The sequence below is a fragment of the Mytilus californianus genome, unplaced genomic scaffold (assembly GCF_021869535.1).
Source record: "Mytilus californianus isolate M0D057914Y unplaced genomic scaffold, xbMytCali1.0.p SCAF_5, whole genome shotgun sequence".
NCBI classification, from domain to species: domain Eukaryota; kingdom Metazoa; phylum Mollusca; class Bivalvia; order Mytilida; family Mytilidae; genus Mytilus; species Mytilus californianus.
Genome location: NW_026262701.1, coordinates 10,664,480 through 10,683,233, shown reverse-complemented (window position 1 = coordinate 10,683,233; position 18,754 = coordinate 10,664,480). Strand labels below are relative to the sequence as shown.

The window sequence follows — 18,754 nt, the reverse complement described above, 5'->3', positions numbered from 1 at the left end:
AACCAAAAACTGGGGGTGGTCTCAGGTGTTCTGGAAGGGTAAGCAGACCCTGCTCCACATGTGTGGCTCATATAGGTCAAACCCGGTGATATGACTACGTTGGTATGTCCCATATGGGAGAAGAGGAGGAGATTGTAGTAACGACAATTGGAACATATCCGTCGTCATCTGTGAAACAGATATTCCGTAACGATCAACCAACTCGTAATGGAGTCCTAAAAATCTATGAAGGGATGATTTCGACTTCACCACTTGGAACCATTGGTTTAATATCTTCCTTGTGAGCAGCAACCCTCTGTCAAGGAAATTCTGATAGAAAACACAAGCCCTTGAATAACGTATCAACTTGGAGATATATACTCCGTATGCCGGAGCTGCCGGAATGTTGCTACATAGAAAAGGAATTGATTGAGGAAAACGATTGATTGTTGAAAAACACGTCCTCCAAACATAACAAATATGTTGTCAATAATGACAGCAAGCATCTTGATAATGTCAGTTTCAGAGATTTTGTTTTTTGAATCAGAGTAATTATTAACAAAGTACAATTTATCCCTCCCTAAGACAGGAAACTTGTATCTACGTAATGATTTTTGTGTATGAAACTAAAGCATGACCAACTCTTTCAATTTGTCTTTTAATAGGGAATGGGGAACACGTGTGTAAAGTGTAGAAAAGTCAAATGTTTTAATACTGTTGCAAGATGAAAGAGTCATAGATTGTATGTACTCTAAAAGATCTTTGGAAGTATTTAGTATCCACATCTGATTTACGCCAACTCTAGAATAGGTAGTTTCACAATAACTTTGAAGACCCCGGCTTTGATTGCTGATAAAATAGATGTTGATGATTTAGAAAGAGATTTCGTAGAGCACTTGGAAAACCCACCAGTATAATGTTGTTTTAAAGGACACTTATGTTCCTTGCAAACGTATGTAGACACTAAAATGAAGCGGAAATTATGGTATGGTACATATGATAACAACAATAAACAATCTGTACCGTTTATTTTTTCAATGGTAATTTTTTTCTACGTGATGTAAGTCTTTTTGAGGTTTTAAGTATGAAATATATACTCAAAAATACTTCATATAATAAGCTCGTGATCAAACGTTTGGAAAGTAATACTTAGTTAACACGAAAAAGCATCGACAAAAAGTGTGTAGTAGAGTATTCAACATAGTTTTAGATAAGCTTGACCTTAGTTTTATTACAATTATTTATTTCAAAAACTGAACTTGAAGATACAGATTAGATACATTGCCCTATCAAGTTGTGGTTCACTTGATTTCCGCACCAAACATTTAAAACAAATCTTCGTTTTGTCATAATGTGTTGTTCCACTAAAACCACGTTGAAGAGAGGCGAAAAAACGTAAAGGGGTGTTCAAACTCAAAAGTCAAAAAGGTAAAAATTGTTAAAAACGACATAAAGATGAACGACAGTATACAATAAAGGCAATACAAATAAATATGGTAAGATGTGATCAAACAAAAAAGTAAAATTTAGAATAAGGCTCAAACATATTGTCACTTTTGTTGTAAATATTTTTATAAAGTTTCTGGTGTAAAATTGAAAAATCTTAATCGGGAAATGGAAAGTAGAGTAAGTTCCTGTGGGCGAATTTTATCAGTCTATTAAAAGAATTTTTGAATATGTAACGAAAACATATCATCAACATAAGTGTTGTCATGGTTGTTTAATTCAACAATTCAATTTAGAATTATCTTTTCACAGAAAGGCCATAAACTATGACGCATGACATTAATACATTGATAGGTCTGCTATTAAAGAGGCACAATTGGTTTCGACCAAATCAATACCTACAGCATGTTGATAAACTTTATTGCTGAAACGTTCATTTATATTGTCAAGGAGAACATTTATTGCTTTAATCTTCTCATCACACTTCTATTAAGTATATCGAGCATATTTACCATTTTCTTTACCGTTTTTTCCCCTGATTTTTAGCAAATGAATTAGCAATCAGAATGTCCAAAAGACCCTTTAATTAAAGAATTAATTGTTTGTATGATACGATTGGTAATAAGCGTAGTGTAGAGAGTCGAATAGTCATAATAGTCGAGCAAATTGAAAGGACCATAAAAAGCATGTAATTAATCTGAATCATTCATAGAAAGTTTTACGCTCCAAACATGATTTATTCCATTTTTAATTTTTTGTAAAGGTTAAGGGTAAATATTTTGATAAAACTTGTGGAATTAGTTTAAAGCACTGACAAATTAGTTCCAGAACACTTACTATAAGCCGATATGGAACGATATCGGGTTGGTTCAATCAGTTAAACCACAAAATGACAGCTAAGGGACTGATATAAATTTTGAGAAAGTGATTTCTTTAAAGATGATGTTTTTCTAAATATTTTGTTTAGTCTCCTGTATATAGTTGTCACATTGGCAATCATACAACAGCTTTCTATTTTTATAGTTGGAACGCCAGCTGTGTATCGGGACGATTACATTAAAATTAAAAAAAAATATAGGTTTTCTTTTTTTCTTTTTTGCTATATTGTAATAATTAAATAGTTTTTGTCAAAAACATATCAAATCTAAAAGAAATATCTTGCAAGTACAAAATATCGTGTCACGGGATATTTTCAAATTAATTCTTAATTGTCTAAACAGATGGAAATTGACCATTGTGTTAAATGACACAAAAGATTTGCATCAGTTCAAAATACTTGAAAGTCATGAGAAAAGTTTATTACTGTTAATTCAATTTGTAACACGGTTATAAATCTTACGTCCATAATAGTACTATTGATAACTCACATCCGATATATTTTTGGAATTTTGTATATTTTATAAATTTGAATATATAATCCCTACTTTTAGTTTTCATTATCCTTATCCATCCAATTCATGGTCAAGATCGGGGAAAAACGTTAAAGAGGTTTAACCACACCACATTTTGCGACTTAAACATTCAGGCAAACTCGAGCACTCGTTGTTCTTTGTTGTATAGTAGGAGTTTGTCCTCTGTCGAGCCCGTTGTTGGTGGTTGATTTGGTTTGTTCAGGAACATATATATATATGTTAGATATACTGTTCCTAGGTTTGTTTTATCTTCAAACATTTCTGCTGATTACTGCTATCGTTTTATACATTATTCATAAGGACACATTTTTTGAACATTTGGAATTTTTGAATTCAACAACTTAAATTGGATGTATATTATAATCTACAGTACATTTAGTTTGTTCAATGATTGCTTCTGGTATGGTCTGAAAAAGATGGAAATTATAGATGTGTATATGACTAAAAGGAGATAAGGGGGAATAGGTCAACACAATGAAACAGGAATCAACGTCATGAACAACCAACAGATATCTGGAGCGTCATTATTTGCAGTAGGCAGGTGTTTATTGAATATAATTAGTTCCAAATGATTCTAGATGAAGTCCATATAAATAAATGCAACAAAAACTATCAGAGATTCCGATGAGCACCAACATTTGTAATAAACCAAACATTAGAATATGTCATACAGAAACTCACTAACGAGGTTCATATGAATTTCTTATACACATTTCCCTTGAAGCCCAATGCCCCTTTCCAATCGAAAAAGAAGCTATAGCTCTACATGTTGCTTCACACACTATTTTTCATTGAATATTTAAAAGCTTTACCAGACAGTCACACTGAATCATTAGACATGTTTGAACTGCATATCAATATGTACTTGTTTGTTTTTTTAAATAGTCGGACATCCCCATATTGTCATCATGTACATTATTCAAGATAATCGTTGGTTGTGAATATCTCTACAGTCAATCGTCGAAAAAAAAACCGCTTAAATGAATTATGATAATACATAATAATAAAAAGTTATTCAATTAAAGATTTTAATGCAATTCTCTGGCAAGGAAGCATAACAATTTCTATCATTTAGCAGTTTATATATATTTATGTCCTTTTTGTATTACTTCATTACATGATTTGTCACTGTGTTGGCTGCAAATGTCCCAGAATCCTCGCCAGCTGAAGCTTAAAATGTAATATAAGAATTAAAACATCATAAACTTTGCATTTCATAAATAATATCAATTAGCGTTACTGTATCTTTTTTAAATAGTATGCGATTGTTTATTGGATTGGTTTTTTCTTGCAAGTGGGCGGTTTAGCTATCTACAAAACCAGGTTTGTCCCACCATTTTCTTCGGACATTGCCTATACCAAGTCAGGAATATGACATTTGTTTTTATCACTCGTTCCGTTGATAAATCAGGTTTGAATATGTCAGTTTTTAATGGTTTTCCCCCTCTTTGAATTTACCTAGAACTTCTATATTTTTGTTATTACTTTTTGTCTGCATAATAGTTATGATATTCACTATACCTTTAGATATCATGGTTATATTTACACAAACACTCTTCATCAATTACTGGTTTTGTATCTTTAAACACAAGACAATTGTAATCAGATTGTATATTGTAAAATTAATTGCCCTGGAGTACCTTATACATTCATCATATCAAAATCAGTCGGGTCCAGGACCAATCTAGTATATCTTTGTAATAAATTCCATGTTCTATGTAGATGTATCTAGAGCTATCTAGAATTAGTTTACAAAATGTATGTAAAAAGCTTTTTTTTATGGAATACCTTTCCACTATTTATTTTATGTACTTTTAAAGAAATTTACACGTGCTTGTAATTTGAATAGTGTGTATTCTTAGAAAAGAATCACATAGCTGCGTCTTTGTCCTTTATTATATAAAAGGTTATTCTTTTGGTGCATGAAAACCCGTTAATGTTATAACATAACGCTAGATTCTGAACACCAATTTTACAAAGTTAATTACAAACCTGTCATTTCACAGCCGTTGCAATAACATTTAGAATTTTCGCAATAACCAACCGCGCCGTTACACTTAAATCCTACACAACAACCTTCACATCCAATGCTGTTTGGGCGAGTTTTACAAAATTTGTTTGTACAAACTTGCTGAAATGATTCTTGCATACCTGTAAAAACAAATGCTACATGAAATATATTCATTTTCTGTTAATACGAATCCGGAATCGTACTATTGAACGGTAAGGGAAAGGGGATTAACTTGCATAATGTTTTAATTCATCATTCTAATTGTAAGTTTAGAGAAAATTGTAATATATAACCATTTACATTAAACATAGGTTAAGAACTTCATATAAAAAATTCATCCTTTATTTAATGTTTAAACGCATATGTTCCATCTGTTCACATCAAAGTTAACATAAAGGAGAACACAATTGAAATAATTGTCTATATAATCAATAAATTTCGAGACTTACAGGTAAAGAATATTTCATTATGCTCACAAGCTGCATTTGTTACATTTACTAATATTCTATTATATTATATTAGTGACAAGTTAACCAGATGAAAGTGAAATGTTACCTAAAGCTAGGAGAACAATACCAAATACAAATGCTGTGCTATTCATTCTGAAGATTATACCTAAAGCATAAAGAAAAATATTGTATATAAATGTATACAAACAAGATATCGATAAAGATTAATAATAAATAACAACAAAGGACGTCTCTTCAATGAAACCTCTAGACAGAAACCAGTTGTTGGCATGATACGGGTTATGTTCTTTTCATATATTTTATGATGGTATGATACTAAACCCCTAACGGGAGAGATTGTGCTTGATTTTCATATGACGAAGACATAATCTTTCAATCAGTTTAATTGAGGTCTGGAGCTGGTATGTCAGTAAGTGCTAGTAGTCAATTGTTAATTTATGTATCATTGTCATTTTGCTTAGTTTCTTTTGTTACCTTTACTGACTCGGACTTCTTTTAAACTGAATTTAACTGTGCGTATTGTTGTGTGTTTGATTTTTCTACATTGGCTAGCGGTATAAGGGGAGGGTTGAGATCTCACTAAACATGTTTAACACCGCCGCCTGTTCCAAGTCAGGAGCCTCTGGCCTTTGTTAGTCTTGTATAACTTTTGAATTTAGTTTATTTATCATTTTGGAGTTTAGTATGACGTCAATTTTCACTGAACTAGTACTCATTTTTGTTTAAGGGCCAGCTGAAGCCCGCCTCCGGGTGCGGGATTTTTTTTCGCTGTGCTGAAGACCCATTGGTGGCCTTCGACTGTTTTCTGCTATTTGGTCGGGTTGTTGTCTCTTTGACATTCCCCTTTTCCATTCTCAATTTGCAAATACAGAAACCAATTTAGTTTCCTTAGAAAATACCTACCTTGCAGAAATATATGCACACTGCACACCACTAGAAATTGTCAACTTTGTTTTTTCTTCAAGTAAACACAACGCTTATCACTTGCAGTAAAGTGAATTTGTATTCTAATGACAACTATATATCGATGTAAAGATTTAAATAAAAACATTATTCATAAAACAAAAACAAAAAAGAATGAACCATTTGCAACTGCACTTTAGATAACAAGAGAACATATTGGATGGAGAGTTGTCTCATTGGCACTCATACCACATCTTATTTATATCTCAGATGAAAATGAGTCTGCAAATATATTGATTGGAGCATAAAGGTATTAATGAATTGTTGAAGATTAAACCTTACATCCCATGTATTGCTTTCAATTTTCCTTGGTTAACTTTGCAGTATTATTGAAGAATGGTTCAGCACCAACTGCATATGGGATGTACATTTCTTTGGTTATCTGATTGCAGATTGCAGAACTAATTGATTGAGGATTACTACTTACGGAGAAGCTAACGAATAAACAATTATTAAATGTAAAGCTTAATTTGTAAACCTTTTAGATATATGTCTATTTTTTAAAGTTTGCACATCATTTGTTTTAACTTTCAATCAAATGAAATATCTGGGAATGTATATCATTGTAACAAACTTGAAATTGATGAGTAATGCATCTGTAGAAAGCATTTGCAGGAAATGACATTCTACAGAAGTACTTCTCGGATCAGACAGTTCAGCTCGCACCTGCAGGTTCCGCAGACTATTAAGTGCCTAAAAGCTATCATGAGTGGCTCGGGGAAAATCTTGGATAGTTTGGAATTTTTTACATCTTTTTTCCAATGCTCATGAATGACAAGCTGTTTTTGAGAGATAGTTGGTAAGTAATTAAGAACACATGGAGTGTATCTATGATGAGTTTATTTTATGTGTTCTTACTTACCACCCAACTTTCAATACCAGCCTTGATATCATTCATGGTCATTAAAAAACAGTTGAAAAGAATTCCAAACGTTCTTTCCTGGAATAGAAGTGTCATTTTTTGTAAAAATTGTTCACCTTTAACGTTAGTAATCAAGTTTTATCAAATTTTCAGTTGCAAATTTCCCGTTGTGTCGATCAACAACCTTTAAATATTCTAAAAAATGTGTGTACGTCTTTTTGGCAAACATGATGCTTACTGTTTACACTTAACCCAGACGTTGCAATGTTGGATTATTTAAAATTCTAACCAATGAAACAAAGTGATCAAAAGGAACTAGGGTACAATACATGTTTGCCATAAGACAACTATCCATCAGGGTACAAATGACGTGGATGTCAGAAAAAATAAGACCATTCAAATAAGAAAACAAAAGGTCTAATTCATGCTAAGAAAAAAATAAAAGAAAAGCAAATATGACTGAGAAATATTAATGACATCCACTAGAAATAATGTTCGCGGTTTTAGATTTTTATATATTCAAATGACCTGTTCTGTTACCGAATCTATCTTATTTCTGATAGTTACATTTTTACTAAGTGTAGATTCACTTGCCGGAGAATGCTTGCATAGCAAGATATGCTACGTCGTCTATGTACCCCATCTCGCTTCTTTTTGAGTTAATTCAATTTCCAAAGTTCTGGATTGTTTCTTTGTTTCCTCTTTTAAATCGATTCACGAGATTTGAACATCGGTAAATTCTTTTGCATTTATTTAGTTATAAATCAAAACAATACAAATGGTGGTACTGATAAAAAAATCTTTAAAACAAACTACTTAACAACCATAAGGTGACACAATAATTTTCACTCATTATGATGGTTTAAGGGATAATTTCAGCTTCCCAGTTGTGAATTTTCCATTTCTATATAGCAATATTTCAGCTCCGCCTGCATCTATAATATCTATCTCTTAGTTGTTACGGTATTCCACGGCTTTTGTTTCTTATCAGGATTGCCTTGATAGAGGGTTGCTGCTCACAAGGAAACTCTTAAACCATGAGTTCCAAGTGGTGAAGTTGAAGTCATCCCTTCGAAATTTTTAAGGACCCATATGTGATCTACAAAATTAGACTGATCCCTGGGTTTGTACTTACATCAGCGACACGACGGGTGCCATAACTGGAACAGGATCTGCGTACACTTCTGGATCACACCCGGATTTTAGTTTGGTTCGTGTTGCTAAGTCTTCTGTTTTTTATGTTGTCTTTTATGTTATACTGTTGTCTGTATATTGCTAATTTTCTTTTGTTTCCATGGGGTTGTCAGTTAATTTTTGACTCATGAGTTTGAATGTCCATTTGATATCTTTTGCCTTTTGTTTAAGAGTCGGGTCTCCAATACACATATATCAGAGGTTATTACACACTGATACTACAGATGTTGAATTTACATTAAAGAAATAAGTTTACTATCACTAATATACAGTAAAAAAGAAAGGTCCTTCGTGGTCATATACCTCTCCAACTGTTTCAGATTTATACATCTTTGGCTTTCAAGTATTTTTTTTTGCGCGTGTCAAAAATAAGAAAAATATAGAAAGGCGCTCCGGACGCACGAAATTTATAAATTGTTGCAAATAATGTCTATATGCCAAAATACACATCTCTTGAATACCCGTGTAATAATGCAGACATATAGCTTATATCAATTGTATTGCTTTTCAAACTTGAAGTACAAAAAGGGACACAAGTTTCCAATATGTTTAAGTTTAATACTACTTTATCTTCATTAAATTAACACTTCTTGATATAAAAGGTGATACATTAATGAGATTAGTGTTACTTGAGTTAAATTTAACAAATTAGAAACTTTCTTTCTTATTGATATTGAAAAGTTCATTGTATGCATTGTGATAATCAAATGTATTAATATTGTAAAGAAGAAATATGAACAAGTAGGTGTAAATGCTGTACAAATTTTACAAATCTATAATTACCTATGCTTTAGGAATAATGAGAAGATTAGTATATTAGTGGCGTCAGAAACTACCTGATATTCAAATCGTTCAGATGTATAAAGATGATACAATTAAAGGTATAATTCAAACCTGAGGGAATCTCATGAACTCCAAAAATATCTAGACCGGTAAACGTTAAAGTCGCAACAACACTTACAGACCAAACAGCCTATTCAGTTCTACCAGTGATTTTCCTTCAAGCTTTGTGTGAAGGTATTTCATGATTTTGGAAACAAAATATGATGATAAAATAAGGAGTCACTAACTTCATTTTGTCACTATAGTAACCTCAGTCTTGTATTTTCCCGAATATTAATATTATATTTGCTTGTTATTTAAAATTGTTAAAAATCCCATTATATCAAACCTACAAGCATAATTCTTGTCTCACGTTGAACAGTAGATTTGTATCTATCAAGTAAAGATTCTATAGTTTAAGATTCTTGTTGTTTTGATCTTTAAAATCATGATTATTTTCATTCCCGCCAAAAAAAAAAAAAAAAAAAAACCAAACACGTAAGAATGAAAAGTGTTTCTAGTAATAAAAAGTATCTACCAGTGATTTCTTCATAAAAGTTTCAAGAAGGAAAGTGCTTTGTGTACCAAATGAAATAAAAACGACCTTTCAAAAAAGTTATTGTTCATGTTTTTTTTTCTTATTTGTTTTAAAGAAAAGAGTTGTCTTTTTCAGGACATTGAATCTGACGTCAAAGTACAAGTTTACCGCACTATTCGCAAATATCGCAAATTGGAAGTTTGAAACTCACATTCAAATCTTCAATAATAACAAACCTCTTCATCTGCTTTATTTCCAGGTAATACAAGTGATCACATGTATGTATCAGGATCTCATGCAGCTGCCTCATACAATTAGCCTTCGGAAACACTGTCCGTTGGAATGGAAACTTGATCGAAATAACCTTAAGAAGGATAGTTTGTTTTTGCCCGTCCCCCTCTCTCATTGGCGACATTGTTACTATGTTCTTTTGTAAATAAAGCGTTGCACATATTTTATATATCCAAGGGTAATACCAAAAGAAAACTATTTTCTTTTTATTCTTTAAAAGTTTTTACAAATATCTTAAAGAAATCAAGGCTTGAGAGCAAATATAATGCAATTTCCAATATAATTTATATGTCCAAGGGGCATAACTCTTTTAAAAATGTTTGATCAGCACTGGTTTTTGAATTTGTCCGAGATATGGCTGGTATAAACCTATGATATAAGTTTTGTAAAAATCTGGCAAGAATTGCACACGAGATCTAGAGCGCTTATAAGACTAGGCAGACAGATAAACGGACGGATGGACGAGTCGTGCAGGAAACAAAAAGTTAAAATGAAAGATGACACTGGCTATCTTAAGGACTATTAGACTATAGATGTGTGTTTTTTTCTCTTGTCAGTTTCAGAATTTCATCCCCTCCCCCAGCGCACTTTTTAGTCTTCTCCTTTGCCACTGTTGTGTTGACATACGACAGAATCACGGACGGACTACATTATACAATAATATGTCCCGACTAAGACGAGCGTATAAAAATATTCCATCAAGGTTGTTGATTCATATTCTCTGAATTTTTTAAATGTAAGGAACTTGAAATTATAGGTATATAGTTACGTATTTAATTTAAAACGTTACATGCATTTAGCCGATTATAATATACGATCTATGGTATTACTCTTTTACAGATATTGTTTAAATGAGACAGTATATCCTATAGAAAATACAAATAAGCCTAAAAATACATCTAGTTTAGAATTGAACAATCTTCGTTTAAACTCTTAGTAATAAATTTTCATTGCAAACAGTATAAATTATTATGAATCTAAATCGCCCTTTTCGGAAATTAAAACAATGACATCGACGTATACAATAGCTGGCACCACTGAAAATCGAAACTTGTTTTCATTCTTTCCGGTCATTGTAGCTTCTTGAAAGTGAGAAATTTAATGTTGGATTTTATTCTCGGAGCATTGGTTTTTCTATTAATTTGAATTAATAACATTTTAATTTTATACACCTTATCTTTTTATCTTAATTATCGTTCAAGTAATGATTTCTTAAAAAAATTGCCTCAAGCTTAAGTAAGAGCAGGCGAAATCTTTATCATCCCCCCTTTTTAAGACACTTTTTAAATGAAGCAAATGACAAAAGACAATGAAACTTTTTTTATTATTTTTGTAGCAAAAAGATTTTGTCAAGTGAGCAATATTAATAAAATTGAACTTCAGTACAAATTCGGACATTACTTAATTATTGGGAATCATTCAGAGAATGAGGAAAACTGAAAATGCACATGGTGCCAGTAGAACTACTAGAATCATTTGTAATCGGTATAAGCTTTTAAAAGCTCAATTTTGAAAATCACATGCAGAAGTTCAAGTTCTCAGCGTGAGTCATTAGAATTTACCTGTGAACACACGTAATTCGAAATTTGAATTTGAATGTTTAATGTCATGCAAGACTACAGACCATGTAGTATCTTTTGTGTTCTATTTTGTTGAATTTTTGCTAGCTATTAGCGCGGCGCTCAATCTCACTTTTCTTGCAAAACGTATTTTGACGCTTCCCTCAGTTTTAGTCTATAACCCGGATTTGTTTTTTCTCAATCGATTTATTAATTTCGAACAGCGGTGTACTACTTTTGCCTTCATTCATATTGTAATCGTGAAAAACGCAAAATACGACATTTTAATTTGACGCCTTTTTTCGTTGTAGAAACAACGTCACAGAGCTCTTATGTCACAACCTAGTTGCGCTAATTGATGCGCATAAATAATAGGCTGTTTGGTCTTTAATAAGATAAAATGAAATAAGATAAAAATAGCTCATATGACAATACGATCGCCAAGAACAGATAACTAAATCAATCAGGTAAATGTTAACACAATTTGTAATCACAAAATTACAGATCAGCAAAAGTACAATATATATATCTGCCGCCTTTAGTTTAGAAAACAAAACGTTTTTTTAAATGTTTTTAATTATATGTTTGGAGATTAAAATGAAAATTTTGTGAATTTGTTATTTATCTATTTCTTATATAAATGCTTATGTTTAACATCACAGAATCATTAAAGTTAGTTAACTTACCTCTATAGTGATCCTAATGATGATATAAAATTGGGCTTCGAGTCTTCTTCTTTATGTAGTCTTGCAGTGTGAAATGGCACATTTCTTTTCTGTTTTTTTGGGAGTTTTTGTTTTGCTTTATCCTGCTATTTTCTTCTCAAAATAGAATGTTTCCTTGATCCTGTATATAAAATTATTAAATTCTTAATCTTTAACACTTTTTACCTCATGTATGTTTAATTTTGTAATTAAATATATAACGTGTTCAGAATATTTTGGTTATACTTACTGAAATTAGTACGCTCTTTATCCAAGGGAATTTCCCTGGAATTCATTGTATGCCTTATTATGTAATAAACGTGTATATATTTTCCCCCTATTTGTAAAAAGAAATAGAAAGAAAATGTTATCATTGAATATGTTTTTGGTGTCTATGGCTTTATCTTTATCTGTGCCTATTATCATCGTGCACATGAGTCAATATATGCTGAACAAGGCACCATCAATTTCAACAAATCAATAAGCACAACCCATAATCTGATTAGTCTCAAATTGTCGAAGTGCCAAGATACAAAACAGATTCGGAACATCAAGAAAAATATGTTACTTACATTTAGCGATAAAACCAAATATTTGTCTTATTGATGAAAGAAGAACAATCGTCTTAGCGTCTCGTGTTTGTCATCAACTCCTATCTGCTTAAAATATAATATAAAATCATATTCCGGACAAAAATGCAAGAGGAATATAATGGCAAGTGTGAGATGTATATATTCGTATCGAAGCAGTCTAAAATGATTTGTTATTCACCCATAAACACCAAAACATGTCCGATATATTTAACCCTAAGTGAATAATATGAAGATAAGAAGATATGGTAAGGTTGCCAATGAAAAAACTATCCACTAGACATGCTAGAGGCCAAATGACGTTACATTAAACGTCAACTAAAAATTTCAAATGTATCAGTAACAAATCAAGTCTTGCTTCTCTACTGCCATTAATTTTAACTGTTTCGGTTCTTATAAATCCTTGTCTTCAAAAATTCGGCATCGAGCGTTCCTTATAAGGTAAAATGCTTCGAATGCTTGACATTTATTAAAATGTTGTATTTATTTTTTAATTTATATAAACTGTTGTAAAAGAGAAGCAAAAAGATACACAAGGGTTATTCAAACTCAAAAGTTGACAACAAACTGACAATGCAATGGCAAGGCAAAAACGTAAAACGGTAAAAAAATAAACAACAGTTCACAAAACTAAACATAGTAAACGAAAGACTGAGCAACTCGAATCCTATCAAAATCGAATTTTTTGCTTTGTTTTGTAATTGACCAAACACAATTTATGAACTGTTAGATTAGGTATATCATATATGACTGCATAGACATGTGCACAAGTTGATATTCTTATTTGGTGTTCATTAAAATTTAGACCATATATACTACAATCAATTCATACATGTAGTGCGTTTGTATTTAGCCGTCCGTTAACTCCTATATAAGTTTTCACTTCTGTTCTTTAGTTCCGACCATCCCACTCATGACAATTTCGTTGCTTTTTCTTCAGGACTACTGGAATTCGACATCAAGCTTCATCTGACATCAGAATAGTACAAAAAGACCATCTGATTTCATTTTGAAAGGCTTTAACATTATCAATAACACGTTATTATTTCTTTTGTAATTGATGACAAAATATCATGAACTTATTAATGAAAAAAAATATTCATTTTTGCAGAGACATGTGTAAACTTTACCATAATTATGTTTAGTTCACTAAAATGGTGCCAGGAGCACTAAAAATCAATACATACATGAAATGCCTTGTTTACATTCGTTTTTTTGAAAACCCCATAACAACGGCGATGATAAGTGGCTTATTTACGGAATTGAATGTACTTTGTGTAGATTACTTTATGTTGATGAAACTGGACAAACTTTGCATAAAAGGATGAATCAACACCGGTCTGATAATAAAGATCCGCAATTCAGGGTTCTTTATAAATATTTTAATCAACCGGACCATCATCCGTCTTTATCTATGAAAGATCGCATCATCGAGAAAATTTATCACCACACCAATAACCCTATAATAAGTACTCCTTTCCGAAAAGATAAAGAACATTTCTGGATAAGGAAACTAGGTACTGCAATGCCATATGGTTGCCATTATAACATCAAAGGAGTAGGTAATTTGTCAAGTCCCACCTGCAGTGATGTAAATGAAATGAGCTTATGGAATACAACTTTCACATGTTTAAGACACAAACGTAGTCATGGGCAAAAACATTACCATCGGCCTAATGTAAAAAAGTCTTCCAAATCTAGATCGCCCTCTAGACGCTTTGATTACCTTCTTTCACATCTTTATCATCCGTTAGTGTTACATTACATTAGAACTATTCTATTTTCACTGCCAGTTAATATTCTAAAATGTTTGAGAGATTATGCACTTGACAAAGGAGGCATAAATACATTTTCTCCAATATATAGGCTGGTCAATATTATTTGTGATGTAGCTCTTTTGCCTCTTTTTAAACCAGTAATCGGAACCTTTACATGAGGGAAAGAGGAAATTCCTTTCTATCTAGTTTACTAATAAAGGAATTGATGCAATCAACATCAGCAACGTTCTACATCACAAGGAGGTAACATCTAAAATTCCACTTTATTTTCAAAATCTGTCTGTTCCTATTGAATCCTACAGTTACACCAAAGCCATGGCACCTACAATATCTAACTATAAGCAAGCATTGCAGTACTTTGACTTAAAACAATATCTAAAAAACCCTCTTACATGTGACTGTTCCCACTCGCCTAATATTTACAGCCCCTCTGGTCATGTTATCACTGGGGATCTTAACATAATTCAACATGAACATCTCCAAAAGGTGATATCTCATTGCCCTAAGTTTAGAGAACCCCAACACATCAATTGGAACCATAACTTCAAAATAATTATGGATTCCATTGAGGACTACGTTAGAGCATGGGATAAACGAGAAGAATCTGAACTATACACTTTGTCAGAATGGGTCAAAACAATCAGGTCTCTGATAAAACGTCGCATTCATAAGTTGAAAAACTGTGTGAATGATCAATCAAAGTCCGTTTTCAGAGACATAAAGGCTGTGGAATGTCTATCATCTCTTCACGATAAGTATGTTGTTGTTCCTGCGGACAAAGATTCAAATAATATTGCATTTGTATGTAGATCGTACTACTACGAGTGTCTTGTAAAAAAATTAAGAATAAAAGAGCACTCAGGTAATCCCACATACAAAAACATATCAACTGACAAGGACGAGATTTTGGCGAATCATAAGTCCTTCATGGCTTCAATGAACATTACATTGAACAGCAAATCGGAGGACTTACCTTGTTTGTATTGGAGACTTAAGCTTCACAAACTTCCGTACAAACAACGGCTCATCTGGATTTTTGACGAAAGAATTGTCCATTAGATTGACAAAGATACTGTCCGCAGTGAAAGAAAGTCTTCAAAAATACTGTGAAACTGTTTACTCGCGTATTGGTATAAACAATACGTGGATTCTAAAAAACTTTAAAGAACTTCTGGATAATTTTAAATCTTGATCTTTCTCTGAAATCTCTTTTGATTTTCAACCATGTAAACCCCCGTTCCCCATGAGAAATTGCAAAATCGTCTTAAAGAAATAATCAACAATGCTTTTAAATGCTGCAATACAAGTAAAAGGTTTAGCTAGCAAAAAAAACCAGGTTTAATCCACCATTTTCTACATAAGAAAATGCCTGTACCAAGTCAGAAATATGACAGTTGTTATCCATTCGTTTGATGTGTTTGAGCTTTTGATTTTGCCATTTGTTAACGGACTTTCCGTTTTGAATTTTCCTCGGAGTTTGGTTTTGGTATTTTACTTTTTTTCAACATACAAATGGTAGCATACGATATAAATTTATTACTTTGGAATACCATACGGCATATTTTGTTAATAGTGAACAAAAAAGTAAAACATGCTACACAGAGGAACAAGTGATCAGTATGCTGGAGTTCCTTATTTACAACATATTTGTTGAATTTGGAGGTAGACTTTTTCAACAAATTGTCGGCATTCCTATGGGAACGAACTGGGCGCCTCTCCTTGTCGACCTCTTCTTATTTTCATATGAGTCGGAGTTCCTTCAGACACTTGTCAAAAACAAGAAGATGAAAGAAGCTAGATCATTTAATTTCTCATTCAGATATATTGATGATGTTTCTTCCATTAACAATCAAAATTTTTCTGATTTTCTATTAATATATTCTCAAGAACTAGAAATGAAAGAAACAACAGTCACGGCTTCATCTGCATCATTTTTAGAATTATACATCGAGTTTGACATAAGCGGTCTTCTCAGTACCAGAATCTATGACAAAAAAGACGATTTTAATTTCCCCCACCTTAGTAGCAATATACAAACTTCATCTGCGTATGGGATATACATTTACAAACTCATTCGGTATTCAATAGCTTGCAGGTGCTACTCAGACTTTGTAAAACATCACCAGTGTCTGGGCAGAAAGTCTGGAATATGACAGTTGTTATCCATTCGTTTGATGTGTTTGAGTATTTGATTTTGCTATTTGCTTAGGGACTTTTCCTTCAGAATTTTCCTCGGAGTTCGGTATTTTTGTTATTTTAATTTTTATTTCTGTTTTTCCATTCCTGCATCTGACCCGTGAAATGTTCTTTGAATATGTCTTAGATACGGATCTACATATTATAGAATTTGATATCAAACTTCATAAGAACATATCATGCATAATTACATTTCCGATTTCCGTCATATATTTCTCAAAGCTACGTATCAGAATTTTCTGAAATTAGGTATCAAGCTTTATGTAAGCATGTTATACTATGTGATCTGTCCTCGCATCCATTTGTCAATAACTTTAAGTCTATAGGATACTAACCGCGGGTGCACCATATGTTAGCACTTGCAAATTGTACGTCTTGTTGATTACATGAAAATATTGACAAATGTTCTATATGACAAATATAGTTTGTACGTAACACGAATTTATATATCTACGCACTTAGAAATGTTCTGGTTGCCTATCGATTATATCGAGTGAAAAATCATAGAAGTCGTCTGCCCGATTAATTCCCATATCAGTAGCAGCCGACGTTTTCTGAATAATGCGGTAAATCTGAAATTTGTATTTTCTTTGATGTCATTTACGTTCAAAATACATCAAGAAGTACATTTTTAAACATGATGCATAAAGAACAAGACTTTGTTTGATTGATTGATTTATTATTATTATTATTATCGTTTTCACGTTTTCATTATGCTACATAAATTCATTTATTTTTACGTGCCTTATAAATATCTTACATATCCGCCCGGTGTTCATTACATAAGTCGAAGCATAAACTCACTTTTCATGTTCATGTTGTCAATTATGTTGACAATATTACGGATCCGTACAAGGTAAACATGCAAAGAACTTCTGATAAAAATAACGGGAAATCCTGTATAATATTCATCTGGTTTTTCCTCTTTTCTTTTCTATAAACTTATTAGCCAATAGATATAAATTTGCCTGCTATACAGATTCCTTTCCTTCACAATTCATCTTCTTTGAATTAATTTATTGTTGTGGGTGTATATATATATATGTGTGTGATGTTGAATTCTATCTGACCATTAATTTCTGTGATATTTAACGGTTAGACTGCATATTTATTAATATTAGTAATTCGTATATTTTATCTAGTTTTTTTTTAGAAAATCTAAAAACCGATATACTTTGTGACGTCATGTAATGAATTTCATGATATTGTACACAAAAAACATAAACAATAATTAAGATAACTACAAATATGTTGTTATTGTCCAAGAGACAATATGATATCTATAAAATTCCAACACAATTTAATGATCGAAAATAGAGAATATAATACACTGACGATTTTGATACGAATATGGTCGGAAATTAATAATATAACAATATTAATATACATTTGTATGATGTCAATACAGGATTTATCGACCCAAAGAAGTATATTGACCTTGGACTTCGTCCTCAGTCAATATACTTCATTCAGGTCAGTACATCCTTGTATCGACCTCATACAAAGGCTTTAATTGTATATTATTGGTTTTACTTGATGAAGGTTAATCGTTTGGAAACACAATGAGCTCATACATTATTTTTATATCAACGTGGTTGGAAACGAAAAGTAAAGAGCTCATACCCTTACATGTTTTTAAATGAAAAGTAAAGAACTGAAATACAAGAATGTTTGTATAGGAACAGCACGAAATTATTATTAAAAACAATATAGATGACTTCTTTAAAAATTTTATCGTGATCTGCCGCAATGTTCGTCGTTTGGTCTTCTCACAGTGGTCAGATGTTTGACGTTTGGGTTGTCGGCGCTATCTGTGCTTCTAAAAATTGTTTTTTCTAGATCACAAAGAGAGTTAGAGACGATGAAAATAGATACGTTCGGTTGTAAGCAATGTTTAGTTCATATAAATGATATATCTTATTAATATGTAAATGCTAGT

General features: G+C 32.0%; 1 long non-coding RNA gene across 1 annotated transcript; it reads right to left on the bottom strand.

The window, feature by feature from the left end:
• Positions 1-3,854: 3,854 nt before the first annotated feature.
• LOC127702563 (uncharacterized) lies at positions 3,855-12,408 on the bottom strand. The gene is made up of 4 exons (XR_007982496.1): positions 12,234-12,408; positions 5,404-5,463; positions 4,830-4,988; positions 3,855-4,007 (listed from the first exon to the last, which is right to left on the bottom strand). It is a non-coding gene; the product is annotated as an uncharacterized LOC127702563 (long non-coding RNA).
• Positions 12,409-18,754: the final 6,346 nt, after the last annotated feature.